The sequence below is a fragment of the Chrysemys picta genome, chromosome 24 (assembly GCF_011386835.1).
Source record: "Chrysemys picta bellii isolate R12L10 chromosome 24, ASM1138683v2, whole genome shotgun sequence".
NCBI classification, from domain to species: Eukaryota; Metazoa; Chordata; order Testudines; family Emydidae; genus Chrysemys; species Chrysemys picta.
In genome coordinates, this window is record NC_088814.1 from 5921375 (window position 1) to 5937032 (window position 15658).

Here is a 15658-nt window from a genome sequence, read left to right on the forward strand (position 1 = left end):
AGAGCCATGTGATAAATTGTATGCATCATGCACCTTTGACCATCTCACCAGCGCTCTACCCACTAATTTGACAAAGTCTAGACAGCTGGTGCGCTGAGACCATGGCCTGTCATGGTGGCCAGTATTGTCTCATTGTTCCCTTGTGCTTCCCCCGTCTGTCTGTCTGTCTCCACCTGTTGTCTCTTGTCTTAGGGCGGCTGTGCCAATGTAGATGCTTCCTACATCAACAAAAGGGGTTTTTCCATCGATGTACTTAATGCATCTCTCCAAGAGGCAGTAGCTTCCATCAGCCTAGCCGTGTCTACACTGGGGATTAGTTTGACCTAACTACAGTGCACAGGGTATGAAATTTGTCACAGCCCTAAGTGACGTAGCTAGCTCTGTCTAATTTTTAAGTGTAGACCAGGCTATCCTTAGATAGTTAGCGCTTTGGGGCAAGGACTGTCTTTTTGTTCTGTATTTGTACAGCACCTTGCACCCTGGGGACCTGGTCTCTGATTGGGACGGCTCAATGCTACTGTAATACAAATAACAATAATAATAAATTATAATCCAACTCCCCAGGGACTGCATGCACCATCCCCCATTTCTGAGCAGCTTCAAACAGCCGGCATTAAAAAAATACTGTACATCAAAAGAGCCCCCCCCAGAGCCATGTTACCTTTGAGCAGTGAGTTCCCTTTCCTAGCATTACACTTTGGGGTTAGAAGAGGGAGATTCATACCATTAAAAATAGGAAAACTGCAATGTTCCAATGGGATAGACAGCACTTGCCTTGTCCCCAGCTTGACTAAAACCTTGGGGGGAAGCGTTCAAATATATATGAGCAGAGTGGAGGCACGTTCACTGACAGATGTCTCAGGCAGACGGCCTGGGATAGGCTATAAAGAGGCAGATTCAGAGATCTCACTCACCCAGATGGAATGAGACGGCAGCACTTTGTTCACTGGGCAGCACAGGGCCTGGCCACCCCTTCCTGTCCTTTTCAGGGCTCTCCCCCCAAAAACTCTGATACTGCAGTGGAAGATTCTCCCGCTGCTGTTGCTGACCCTCCTGGCTGGCTGCACTGTCTGGATTGAACCATAGTCCAATCCAAACCAATGGCAAAACTCCCCCTGACTTACTTGGCCCTCAGTCCCCCCCCTTTGCTTTCTTATCTTCATCAGCTCTCTTCTTAGTGTCTTCACCTCTCAGCCCTCTGCAAAGGGCCACTTACAACCATGCTGAATGGGGGCCTGTAATGGGGCAGTCACCCCGCTCCCTGGTTAAAGGGGGTTAAAGCTAGGCTGATTGTTAAAGCTAAGGGAAGCATCCACAGCTGGGGCCCCGCCCCAATCAGGCCACAGCTGACCCTATAAAAGGCCAGTGAGCTGGCAGAGTTTCTCTTTAGTTGTGGAAAGAGATGGGCCGGGCTGCTTGGGAGCTCATAGGGTACCTAGAGTGGAGCAGGGCTGGGGAAAGGCCATAGGAGCTGGGGAGCTTCACGCTGGAAAGCCCCCAGGCTGCAGGCCTCGGTAAAGGCTGGGAAGGGTACTAGGGTTGCAGCGGCGGCAGATCCAAACCCCCCTTGCTGATGATGAGTGGTAGAGAATGCAGTCTGCCCCAGTGAGCGGGGGCTAGATGGTGACTGGCAGTAGTCACTGAGGCGGGTTGGGGGTTCCCTTGGGTGGGGAGACCCAGAGAGTGGAGGTACTGTCAGGGGGCAACACCTAAGGTAAAGGGGGTCTGGTGGGGGACATGGGGGTGGCCAGCGGCAAGCAGGACATCGCCCAGTAGAGGGCGCTCTGGAGCTGGAGAGCTAATTCCCAGGATGACCAGCAGGAGGCGCTGCTCCAGTGAGTTGTCGCTTCACTACAGGGCCTGGTACCAAGCCCACGGAAGTCAATGGAAAGACTCCCATTGGCTATGGATCAGCCCCTCAATGAATGCAGTTCTGGTCAGCCCATATCAGAAAAAGCTATTAGAACTGGACAAGGTGCAGAGAAGGGCAACAAAAATGATGGAGGGGATGGAACAGCTTCTGTATGAGGAGAGATTAAAAAGTCTGGGTCTGTTCAGCTTAGAAAAGAGATGACTAAAGGGGGATATAATAGATGTCTATAAAATCTTGACCAGTGTGGAGAAAATGAATAGGGAAGTGTTATTTACCCCTTCACTACCCACAAGAACTAGGGGGTCAGCCAATTAAATGAATAGGCAGCTGGTTTTAAGCCAACCAAAGGAAGTATTTCTTCACACAATGCACAGTCAACCTGGGGAACTCCATGCTGGAGGATGTTGTGAAGGCCAAGACTATAACAGGGTTCAAAAAGGAACTAGATAGGTTCCTGGAGGATAGGTCCATCAATGGCTATTAGCCAGGATGGTCAAGGGCTCTGGGTGACCCTAAACCTCTGACTGCTAGAAGCTGGGACTGGACGACAGGGGATGGATCAGTCAATATTCCCCTGTTCTGTTCATTCCCTCTGAAGCCCCTGTCACTGGCCACTGTCCCAGACAGGACACGGGGCTAGACGGACCATTGGTCTGATCCAGTGTGGCTGTTCTTATGCTCTTAACAAAGAAGAGTTTGCATTGCCCTCCTGCTGTACTAACATTAGCTAGTTCATTGCCAGGAAGCTCGTATCAGTGGCAGAGAACCTCAGCTTCCACGAAGGAGAACCTGGGGAAGAAGAGGTGGGGAGCTTGAGCTTCCATCCTCAGCCCCATCACTCCTCCCTCCCCAGCCCCCTTTCCTCCTGCCCCCCCCCCCCCGACGCTGCCTCGGCTGCTTTGCAGTTGTTCATAAACATCGTCTACATCTGTCCCGAGCCGCGAGATGTATGAATCAATTTGATGAGGATGTTAAAGCTTTCTCTTTGCACCTAATTGCGGGCTGATTTATAGGACTGGCCTTGTGTGTGATGGAGCTCTCCCCTTGGCAGTGATTTACATGGCATTGGCACCAACCCCTCCATCTCACCAATGCTCTGTCATTCCCCCCCCCCCCACCCCGCACTACTTCTCTCTCTGCTCACCGTCCCATCCTGTCCCTCCTCCCCCCACACCTCTTTGCTCTATGTACCCTCATGACAGCCTTAATGACATGTTGACAGGATAGTGAAGCATTGATCCCTCTCCGTTGCATCTGTCTCTGGCACTGCAGCTCCCCGATGCTCTCCGACACATCCCGATGGAGAGCCCCGCAGGCTAGGCAGGGTACAAGCCCTGGAACTCTGCAGATTTCCTCTGGATGCAGCTAATATAGAGATCCAAAAGTTCTGGGGGAAACCGCGTCACTAGCAGGGCTCTCAGGGGATTGTCAAGTCCTTGCTCTTCAAATTCTGTTGGCACCCCTTAATAATAATAAATAATAATAATCAATGATTTGCATTTGCACAGCACATCTCACCCAAGGACCACATCTCACCCAAAGACAACTAAGGGGGGATATGAAAGAGGTCTATAAAATCATGACTGGTGTGGAGAAAGTAAATAAGGAAATGTTATTTACCCCTTTTCCTAACACAAGAACAAGGGGTCACCCAATGAAATGAATAGGCAGCAAGTTTAAAACAAACAAAAGGAAGTATTTCTTCACACAACGCACAGTCAACCTGTGGAACTCCTTGCCAGAGGATGTTGTGAAGGCCAAGACTATAACAGGGTTCAAAAAAGAACTAGATAAATTCATGGAGGATAGGTCCATCAATGGCTATTAGCCAGGATGGGCAGGGATGATGTCCCTAGCCTCTGTTTGCCAGAATCTGGGAATGGGTGACAGGGGATGGATCTGTTGATGATTACCTGTTCTGTTCATTCCCTCTGGGGCACCTGGCATTGGCCACTGTCGGAAGACAGGATTTTGGGCTAGATAGACCGTTGGTTTGACCTAGTATGACTGTTCTTAAGGATCTCAAAGCATTTAGCCAAGCGTAATTCACTAAGCTGTACAACTCCCTCATGAAGTAAACAAGCGTTATTGTCCCCATGTTACCGATGGGGAAACTGAGTCACAGGGCGAGACTAGCCTAACTGTGCTAGACATGGGAGCAGAGTTAGGCCAATGTGGAACACTTTAGAAAGCCCAAGACAATGGCAGAGCGCCGAACTGGTTTCCCAGCCCGGTATCTTAACATTATACTGTCTAGTGCTTCCACCTGGATAAATGCGGGTTTTGGACAAATGCAAATTCCTTCCTTCTCAACAAAAACGTGGTGCATATAAATGTATACACAGGACTAAAACTGTGTTAAAATCCTAGGACCTGATCCTCTCAGGCCAGTTTTACTAGTGAAACAGTACTGAGTTCAATGGAGTTACTGCTGATTCACACAGGTGTCGCCGACAGCGGAATCTGGCCCTATATGCGAAGTTCTCCTCTCCCTCAGACCACTGTAAATGAGGAACAACTCCACTGGAATTAATGGTGTAAGTGAGAGGCGAATGAAACCCAGTGCAGTTACACCAGGGTATGTGAAATCAGGTCCAGTCAGGCTCAGGCCTGGTTCCATATGGCCCAATCTCACATTCTTTTAGTCTGGTACAGACTGACTGGAAAAAACCCTCACATATAAACCAGTAGAAAGGAACAGAGGCAGCTAGATTCATGGATATCAGCTCTGCTCGGAGGCATTTATCAATGACATTTAAACTCTGCTCCATGGAGGTTTCAGTGTGTGTGTGTGTGGGGGGGGATATCATATCCTTACCAGTTATGATACAGGAACTAGACATGGGCCTTCAACTCCAAATACCCCTAAATATGAAGAAGATCCTTAAACCAAGGATCCGGATCCAAATGTCACATCTGGGCCTTGACTTTGTTAGGAGCTGAACCAAAGTCCAGGATCCATAACTTCAGAGGATGAAAAGCAGGGGGCTGTTGAAATCTGGATCTGAACTTTAGGGCTTGGGCCCAGACTAATGAGAATACGACTTTTAGATGCAGAAAGCAGGCCCTGATCCTGCCCCCCTGAGATCAATGGAAGGTTTGCTATTGTCTTCAACAACACTCCACAATAACGGCCTGATCTTTAAGGGTATGTCTGCACCGCACCTGCGAGCAAGCCTCCCAGTCCAGGTTGACACACCTGTGTGAGTGTGCTAAAAATAGATGTTGCAGCCGGGACTGGGACTCTCAAGTCTGGGGGGGCGGGGGCTGAGACACCGAGCTGCTGCCTGAGTCCCAACATCCAAGTGACATCGACACAGCTGTTTCTAGCATGAGCCCTGCTGCCACAAATCTGTGGACCCGGGCTGAATCCCAAATGCAGGGTAGACGTAGAATCATAGAACTGTAGGACTGGAAGGGACCTTGATAGGTTATCTAGTCCAGTCCGAGTCCCCTGCACTGAGGCAGGACTAATTATTATCTAGATCATCCCTGACAGGTATTTGTCCACAACCTCCCTAGGTTACCCAAAGGATGCTGAGAGACCCCAGGCCTCACTGACATCATGTGGGTTTAGGATGCTCAGAACCTCCGGCCTTAAAAGCTGGCTTGAAATCCCACGGAAGTCAGTGGAAAGACCCCCCCACTGATTTTTAGTGGATCAGACTCTAAGCAACTATCTACAATTAGGAAAGCCAAGGCATGGGGAAAAGCAAGCAAACCCTGGCGTTAGGTGAAATTCATGAGGTTCTGGAAATGTGTCACTGGAGTCAGAGAAACCACAGGACTTTTCTAAGACAAGCCAAAAGAGAGATGTACATCATATGGGTCATATGCTGCACTACCTACATTTGAAGACTATGTGCTTGAGAATTCACAGCTGCTGGTACAGATGTCACTCCAGCCTCATTCCCCAACCTCCACCTACCCTGCTTATGCCTAGATAATGCAAAGGTCACAGCACCAGGAAAAAAAAGTTATATTCCATATGCGTTCCCAAATAACAAACATACTGGGGTCGAATTGGAAAGGATGGCCTCTAATCAAAATAAATAAATAATGGTACCAAACTTTACGTGCTAAAGTTTCACCTTTTTAGCCCAAAATCTTCTGTTGACATACTCCATGTTCTCTTGCATGTAGAATGAACAACACAATATACAGCGCACTGTTAGCAGGTCCTTAAGTAGAGCTCGTCGAGAATTTTTCGACAAACGGGTTTGGCACCAGCAAATGACAATTCGTCAAAACCAAAGCTGTTTGTGAAACAAGATTTCAAGGACTCTCCCAACTTGAAAAAAAAAATTGAAGAAAAGTTTTGAAATGATTGACGTATCCTGTTCGGACATTTTCAAACGGGAAAGTTTCATTTTTTTGAGTCAAACTGACCTTTCATTTAGAAATTTTGCTAAATTTAAACTAAAAAAAAAAGAAAAGGTCAAACTTGATACTCGTTGATATTAGGCTTTACAGTCAGTGCCCTAACAAAGAGAGAACCAGGTCCCTCCCAGACAGAAGGGAATCTCACAGCTATCTACCTATCGCCAATGAAATTAAGCAAGGTGTGACCAAAAACAATGGAAACCCCGTTTATGTTCAAATCAGCAGGGGGATGGAAAGCCCACAGGGAGGGGAAAACAGCATGAGATCATTCTGCCTCTTGAAAACAAGGTCACTGAACGCTGGAAGATATAAGTACAGCCAGAAGCCATCTTTGATGTCCCAGACCCAAAGGACCAGAGCTCTTGCAAGCTGAGAAAGATGGATCCTTCAATTAAGGGAAGATTGAAGTCTCTGGAAACTGAATATAGGTGAGAAACCTGCTTAGGCAAAGATCTTTCACCTAGGAGGACAAGGGAAACCAGCCCTCTGTGCTTCTGTGTAAGGTCCTAACAGAGAGAATATCAGCCATGACTGGTGAGGGAAACCATCTTGAAGAAAGCCTGTAGCTTGCTAGATTGTGTTCGATTTTTAGATGCATGTTTTCACTTTTTATTTGCTTGTAACCACCTCTACTTTTATTTCTTTTACTTGGCATCACTTAACCTATGTCCTATTATTAATAAATGTCTTTTATTTTTACTGTAAACCAACTCAGTGCTGCGTTTGAAGGGAAGGGTATATTTCCTCCAGTTAAATTAAGAAGCTGTAATGTGCTTTTGAAGTTACACCAAGTGTAAAACCAATGTAAGTGAGACTGGAATCAGGGCATGTAACAGACTCTTAAGAAAGACTCTATGAGGAAGGAGTCTCTTATCAAAAGAGAACTATGTTAAGAATTCCATAATGGAAGCGGAGCTCTGGGTAGCTTGAAGGCTTGTCTCTCTCACCAATAGAAGTTGGTCCAATACAAGATATCACCTCACCCACTTGATCTTTCTAACATTGACACAAGACATTTTGAAATGATCAAAATAAAATGTTTCCATTGCCCCGAACTGAAACTGTTCTAGTTTGTCAGTTGAGATTTTGACATTTTGCCCTGATTTGGCACGAGAAATTTTTTTCAAAATCTGAACAATTCCCATGGGATGGGTAAACCATTCCGTGCCTAACCATGTCCTATATCCTTTGGTTGCAATAATGTGGCATAAATGGGATTATTCCAGTTTCATCCCAATGTGTTAACAATGCTGTTGAATGGTTATGATAAAAATGTGAAAAGCAGGTGCATTAAATGCAACTTTTGTCACTAAATAACACACACACCTTGGCATTTATTTCATTAAAAAGCCAAAAGCACTAGCCTATACTAAGATCCAAGGACTCCACCACAAAGCACTTGTGGTTGTACCTGATCAATGCTTTAAGAGAGTCTGAAGGATAAGACATAGAATTCCTTGACACTGATAGAACTATATACCATATCCATTATGGAATTCTTAACATAGTTCTCTTTCAATAAGAGACTCCTTTCTCATAGAGTCTTTCTTAAGAGTCTGTTACATGCCCTGATTCCAGTCTCACTTACATTGGTTTTACACTTGGTGTAACTGAATTGCCATCAGTGGATTTACTGCCAATTTACAATGGCGTGATTGTTATAATTAACATTCTAATATAACATATATAGTTCTTTTTCATCTGGGAAATGTATCCTTCTGTCTATATTCAGTATATTGCTACAGTGGGAGATTTGATACAATGAAGTTGATACAATGGGTTTGTTTAGTTTGGAAAAGAGAAGACTGAGAGGGGACATGATAGCAGTTTACAGGTATCTAAAAGGGTGTCATAAGGAGGAGGGAGAGAACTTGTTCACCTTAGCCTCTAAGGATAGAACCAGAAACAATGGGTTTAAACTGCAGCAAGGGAGGTCTAGGTTGGACATTAGGAAAAAGTTCCTAACTGTCAGGGTGGTTAAACACTGGAACAAATTGCCTAGGGAGGTTGTGGAATCTCCGTCTCTGGAGATATTTAAGAGTAGGTTAGATAAATGTCTATCAGGGATGGTCTAGACAGTATTTGGTCCTGCCATGCGGGCAGGGGACTGGACTCGATGACCTCTCGAGGTCCCTTCCAGTCCTATAATCTATGAATCTATGAATCTATAAGTGACACAAAGGACGGTGTGAGTAATATGTTGATGAAGGGGGGTTAAGTAGACAGGCAGTGTGGTCAAGTGGATAGCGCACTCGTTGGGGATTCATGAGACCTGGGTTCTTTTCCTAGCTCTACCCCTGGTATGTTGTGTGATCTTTGCCAAGTCACTTCCCTTCTCCTTGCCTCTGTTTCCCAATCTATAAAATGGGAGTAATACTACTAATCCACTTTGTAGATCTACCTATGAAAAGCACAATATCAGAGTGAGGTATTACTATTAGGGGACATTTGCACACCAAAGAGACAGAAAGGGGGCATGGGATATAGGAGGAAAAGCACCCCCCCCAGGAGGTTGCAAGAATGTGTCAGATGAAGCAGCGGTAGCTAACTCACCTTCACCTTCTGTAACTTAAACCTATGTACACTCACTTAGACTGAGTCACCCCAGCATATAACCCCTCCCCCAAACAAAGTCACTTCTGAATCTGAACGTTGGAGTTACACCAGGAATGAATTTGGCCCCAGGGTCTGAGCGTGTTTGTTTGTGTACTGTCCTGGCGTCTCATTTCTCTTCCTCAATACATGTTAATCTTGCGGGATCTTGGTGCAAGAAGCTGCTCTGTGCATGTGGGTGGGTGTCTACGCAAAGCTGTGCCTATGTATTGGCCTGTGTGCTGCACATGTGTTCCATTGCACTCCTTAAAATGCATAGGAATGCTCCTGGAATTGGAGTCCTGTCCAGAGGAGCAGATGCTTGTTGATGGTGAAGCTGGCTACGATGAACAGATGAAAAGATATCTCTGCCGCTGAGTGAATTCCATCAGACCTGGAGCAGCTGCTCCTGAAGTCTCTGAAAGCAAAAATCCTCATGAATAAATATTAGTGTGTGTGTGTGGGAGGGGAGGATGAGAACAAAAGGAATGCAAAGGAAGTTACTGAGAGATGCAGATCTTTCATCTCAGCAAAACACGTAATTAACACACCCGCCTCCCTAGGAAAGGTCTCGCATTCGCCCAGAGTGACTGTAGAATCGGACGATGATAAGGTTGTCGGTTTTTCTTAGTGAGCCAGAAGGTCTATAAAGTGCTACTCCACTGCCTGTCAACACACACACTTTCTGCATTAGTGATTTCATGGAGTGACTGAGTCAGCCTCCTGGAAAAGCTCAACAATCTTTTGATCTAAAGGGAGGATCCCGAGGTATCCAGTTGAGAAATGCTTGGCATTCCCTCGAACAAAGTTTGCACGGTAGGGAGATGCCATGGCTTTGAGTTCTGTGGCACTCCTATCTCTGTACAATGCCTGGATACCAGGGAAAAACTTCAGGGCCTGAGTCCTGGTTGCCTTGCATCTTTGTGTTGTCATTTGTATCACTGCAAAGTGGGTGCTATCAGGTCAGCATAAATAACTTCATGGGGGATAAAGTCCATCAATGGCGATTAGCCAAGATGGTCGGGACACAACCCCATACTCTGGGTGGCCCTAAGCCTCTGACTGCCGGAAGCTGGGACTGGATGACAGTGGATGGATCACTCCATTAAATTGCCCTGTTCTGTTCATTCCCTCTGAAGCATCTGGCACCAGCCACTGTCAGAAGACAGGATGCTGGGTTAGATGGACCATTGGTTTGACCCACTCTGGCCATTCTTATATTCTTATTCTTCACAAGGCTAAATGATCGCGCAAGGCGTGAGGCAGTAAAGAATCTGGCCCAGAGTTTGTAGTCTCCACATTTTCCATCCTTGCTAAACATCAGGTGTTAAAGTGAGAGAGAGGATTGGGAGCATGGTACCCACTCTTTGGCTAAAAACCGAGGGACATTTTCCCCATCTCCTTTTCTCTCTCCCTGGTTTGTGGGAGCACTGATCCCTCTTCTCCCATAGTATAGTCAAGGGTAAGCTCAAGTGAACTGAGTTTACCCACTTCTCATTTGGGGAATATAGAGTTTAGTTGAGATTGGTTTACCCACTTCTTTTTTTTTTTTTACCAGTACGCCATTGCTCTTCTCCCACCTCCTCTCCACCTGGTGATGTGAGGATTCATCAAGTAAAGGAACAGCAGGAGATGCCGACGCTTGGCCAGACAGTCTCCTGAAAGTTAGTCTTATTATCAGTGACCGTGGCATGGGCAGTCAGGCCTAGTGGTCAGAGCAGGCGTCAATAGCCAGAAATCAGAGTCCAGGTGCCTGAACCATGGGACAAGAACCAGAGTCAGGAGTCAGAAGCCCAGGGGCTGGACTGGAGTTAGAGGCCAGATACCAGAGCCAAGGGTCAGAGCTGGAGTCAGGTGGTCAGGAATCAGAGTTGAGGGTGAAAACCAGGAAATCCAGAGTGAAGCAAGGCTGGGTCGAAGGCAGGAGCAGGGCTGGAAACAAGCAGGCATAGCCACGGGACTGCCGCTGCTGGTCTTAACAGCTGGGCTGCTGACCCTTCCAAACAATCAGGTTGTGTAGCCAACCAGGCAGCCTACTACAGCCCAGCTGTGCTCATTAGGTTGTCCAGAGACTGGCTTTCCTGCCAGTCTGCAGATCATCATCAGCATCTGATGGGGGTCCCTTATCTGAAGATTTTCCCTCTTGCCTGCCCTCCCTTCCCTCCGTGGGAAAAAAGGAGGCCCTTGGAGGCTCCAAGGGAAGAAGTGAAGAGAAGAGGAGACCCTCCCACATGTCAGCTTGCCGTGTGTGGGGCAACAGAATGGCCTTGTCACCTCCTTCTCTCCTCTTGGCATTCTGTGGGTGGGGGTTGGGGAGAGCAGTGGCGCTGGAACATTTTTAGTAGTGGGGGTGCTGAAAGCCAGCCCCCTTACCCCTGTCCAGCCCCCGCTCCCCCAGAGCTGAGGCTGGGCACAGGGCTGTGTCTCCAGGAGGGGGGGGACCCAGGCAGGGGTAAGGGGGCCGAGGCTGTGGCCACACCGTGGGGCCAGGAGTGAATCCCTGGGCAGGAGCTGGCAGCTGGGACCCCATGTGTGGGGCCAGGAGCACAGCCCCAGCTGTGGGGCTGGGGGTTGGGTCCTGGGGGTGAGCCAGTGGCTGGGGAGTGGAGCTAGCCCCTGGGACCCGCGCCAGGGAGTGGAGCCCTGGGTGTGGGGCCAAGTGGCCCCGCATAAAACCTGGAGGTGCTGCAGTACTCTTCCCCCCCCCCCCGCACCCCTACTTCCCACACTTATGTGGGAGAGTGAATTTAGGAGGGGTGAAGGGGAGACCATGAGAGCTAAATGGGAGTGACCCTTCCCAATGCACAGCATGTGCCCACACACTCTGGCTTGGCTGCCTCAGGCCCTACAGGGGTTCCTCTCAGAAACATCTCTTCTCATATCCCCATGCCCTCCGCCATGGCTCATCCCACCACCAGAAGATGACCTGACACCGCATCCCCACGTGACTTCAAGACCCATCCCCGTGGCCATGGGGAGCAGCGAGCTTCCCCTCCTTGTCTGAACTACTTTCACTGTCATTGGATGGCAGCCTGGACATCAGCTTTCTCTGACTTGCAGAGTTAAGAACATAAGAACAGCCGTACCGGGTCAGACCAAAGGTCCATCTAGCCCAGTATCCTGTCTACCGACAGTGGCCAATGACAGGTGCCCCAGAGGGAGTGGACCTAACAGGCACTGATCAAGTGATCTCTCTCCTGCTATCCATCTCCATCCTCTGACAAACAGAGGCTAGGGACACCATTCCTTACCCATCCTGGCAAATAGCCATTAATGGACTTAACCACCATGAATGTATCCAGTTCTCTTTTAAATGCTCTCCCTCAGTGCTATCAATGTATTGCAGATACAAAATCAGTGATGACCTGGGAAAAATCTGAAACTGAGCCCCTCCCCTCCAAAAATACCACAGACGGGAGACCCTGCAAGGACCGGGGGATGGACACCCACACTCACCCTTCAGTGGTGGCTTTTGTCCCATGGGAATGGGCTCTATTCCCTACGCCAAGTGTTGCAACCAGGTGTGCGGGGTTACAGCAACATTCACATTTGGCCTGGCAGCCCCTCCATCATGACAGAGGGGTGGCCAGGCCAAACGTGGGTAGCATAACCCTGCTCATCAGGTCGCAATGCCACTCAGTTGGGGGGCCCTCTCAAATGGGAGGCCTGGGGCAAATGGCCAATTTTGTCCTCCTCTCTGGGCAGCCCTGGTCATAACTATAGATGGCTCACAACTGGAGGAGAAACCAGACACAGATTTCAGCTGGCAGCAGTTTAGGGTGACCAGATAGCGAGTGTGAAGAAGCAGGACAGGCGGTTGGGGGTAATAGGTACCTATGTAAGAAAAAGCTCCAAAAATCAGGACTGTCCCTATAAAGTCAGGACATCTGGTCACCCTATGGCAGTTTCTACCATTGTTTAACTGGATGAAGAGAAGCAGTCCGTTCCTCTCCCCTAAGCGACAATAAGTAGACTAGACTTGACTGTGAACAACTACTGGAAGAAGCAATCAAAAAAGCGCAGAATAGCTTCTGCAGAATTCAATGACTTTCTTTCTTTCTCCCACAGCACCACGGGACCAAATTCCACAACAAGATCCCCTAAATTCTGCAGCGGTGTGAATTTATTCCATCTCCGTTATGATGTTTGCGCCATGCACACAGAGAAGTTAGATAAAAACATAAATACTTCTTCTGGAAGGTTGCAATGTAATGTGACTTTCTTTCTTAGAATTCAGAATGATACCACAAGAACCCCATACCAGAGAGAAACAAAGCAGGCTGCTCCCTAAAACAGAGAGGCACAACTCACTCTACTCTACTCTAAGCTGACAGTCTGTACATTGACTGCTGCTAGGCCCAGATTGCACACTTCCCTATAGAGTCCCCTCACCTTCAAGCAGAACCAGGAAAAAACCCTGAAATTGAAAATGACAGCCTATAATTTTAACACGGTTTAAATACACCACATCCATGAAATACCCTTTGTCCCCATCCCTCAAACACACATACAATTGTGGCTCATCCAAGTATTTTCACTGAACAAAAAATTCTTGCTCAAATAAACAAACAAATCAAACCCACCGGTTATCTTCTGATGCAGCCAGACCTCCAGATTCCATGCATGTGGGATCCCTAAGACTGTCTCTCGTGCTTTCTTGGTGAGTCTGGCTCATCTGGTCTCACTCACTTATCGGTTGGATTCTGAGTTATCTGATTTACAAATTCTGGAGAAGGTACAAAGAAGCTATAAATTGATCAAAGGCCTGAAAGATCTTAGCAATGTTGATAGACCAAAGAGCTGAAACTCATACAGTTTGGAGAAAGTGAGATTACAGGGTGGGAGGTTGGTGTGTGTGTTTCTGGGGGAGGAGAGAAATCTTCTGATTGGCCCTAAAAGCAGACCATGAAGGCTTGGATAAGAGTGTTTTCAAACTAAGCAGTAACAGGAGAGCATGGGGATGCACGGAGAGATTCCAGTGATGCTATCAGATAGTTTACACCTGAAATACAGGTTTGCTAGACCACAGTATTTCTGCCTCGGGAAAAGATGGCATATAGCTATCATTATACAATATCTAGGGGCAATTCTCCAGCCTGCATGTATCTTCTAAGGTAATGGATCTGTTTATCTATCATTCAGTCCGGTGGTAAGGCTCTCATTGAAGAATGGTTCCAGGGCATGATCCATCTTTTTTTTTTTCTTTTTTTTAAATAGTTTAATGGTGCAGTTACTTCCCAGGAAAAAGGCTGGATTCCCAGCACTGGAGACTGAAGATTTTTACTCAACCACGGAAAAACTGCAGTTTAATGGCAACGTACGCTTGCTTATATTACCCTGCCAATCCACTCCAACTATGACGTGGAGAGAGACCTCACCCTCAGCCCTGGGTGAAAGAGTAGCCTCCAGGAGCTGTTCTATCCTTGGCCTCTCTGCTGAGTTTGTCGGCAAAGATGAGCATTGCTGACAATGTACGGGATTAAGACCACTGGTTCGTTTCATCTGACACGGGTCAGATGGTCATCACTTGGACTCCCTACCAATCTGGATCGACTTGAATCAATGTCCCAGAGGGGGAAAATCTTCTGACTGGCCTTCTTTATCTCACTACCAGTCTCCTGAACCAACCAGGGCCTACCCATTCGGGGCCCTGGTTCCAATCAGGTCAGATAGCAACAGTGCAGAAAATCTCCAGTCCCATTGTTTTAATGCACATTGTCCAGTGGAATACCATGTGCAAATGGTGTTAGGGTCCTCTGGGTCTTGTAGGGCACAACAAGGCCCTGAATCTGATTAGGGACTTTAAGCAACATTATGATACAAATAAGTAACTACAAAAATCACAATTAAAAGTATATGTCATCCCTCTATGCATGGGAGAAGGTTCCAGTTTTCTACAAAGCACATGGTGTTGTCTCTTGTGGCCATCCAAAGCAGCCAGGAGACTCCCAAAATGCTCAGGTTGTTACAGAATTATCGGACTTTGTTACTGAGTGATTTCAGCTCTTCCGGTATTTGTCTAGCAGGTTTTTCACTTCCCCAGGCAGCCTTATTGAAAGCCAGTGTGTCCTATTGGGTTTGCACACTGGCCTGAAACCCAGAAAATGTGGGTTCTATTCCTGGCTCTGGCCTGTCAGGTGACTTTAGGCAAGTCAATGCCCCTCTCTGTGCCTCAGTTTCCCCATCTGTAAAATGGAGATAATAGTACTGACCTCTTCTGTAGAGCACTTGGAGATCTATGAGTGAAAAGCACCATATAAGATGTTGTTAGAGACATATCAGCTTCACATGGAAAAGGGCTGGTCAAAGGTTGTGAGTTTGTAGGGGAGGCCCTGAGGCTATAGGCTAAACTCCAGTATGCTTCCCTGAAATCAATTCAGAGCGGTCCTATGTTATGCAGGTAGTCTGACTAGATGAGTACAACGGACCCTTCTGGATTCATAATCTATGACTCCATGATACGTCAATGGAGCTATGACAATTGGCACCAGGTGAGGACCTGGCCTACTTATTTCAGTGGAGTTTTCCCTGATTTAGGATGGTAGAAGCCAGAGGAGAATCAGGCCCAGAAGAAATGTTGGAAGATTTGCTTCAGTTGTATGTATCTTAAAGGGTTCTTATTAAGGCCACTCTAGAAAGAGCTGTTCTCTCACTGACCGAGGCTGCTGCCTTCGTCTCGTCTTATCCCATTTATTCCTGCATCGCTGGTAGAATTCCTCTAGAGTGGATTTTCACCCCAACACTACAGGAGCTATTTAATTATTTTAAAAAACACCCCAAGCCCTAAGGAACAACCAGCCATCAGGATAG

The 15658-nt window shown here is 47.3% G+C and overlaps 1 non-coding gene across 1 annotated transcript; it reads left to right on the plus strand.

Annotated features, from left to right (window-relative positions):
* The first annotated feature begins 14839 nt into the window (after nucleotides 1–14839).
* On the plus strand, nucleotides 14840–14912 carry LOC112058863 (U7 small nuclear RNA). Its single transcript, XR_002888041.1, has one exon. It is a non-coding gene; the product is annotated as a U7 small nuclear RNA (small nuclear RNA).
* Nucleotides 14913–15658: the final 746 nt, after the last annotated feature.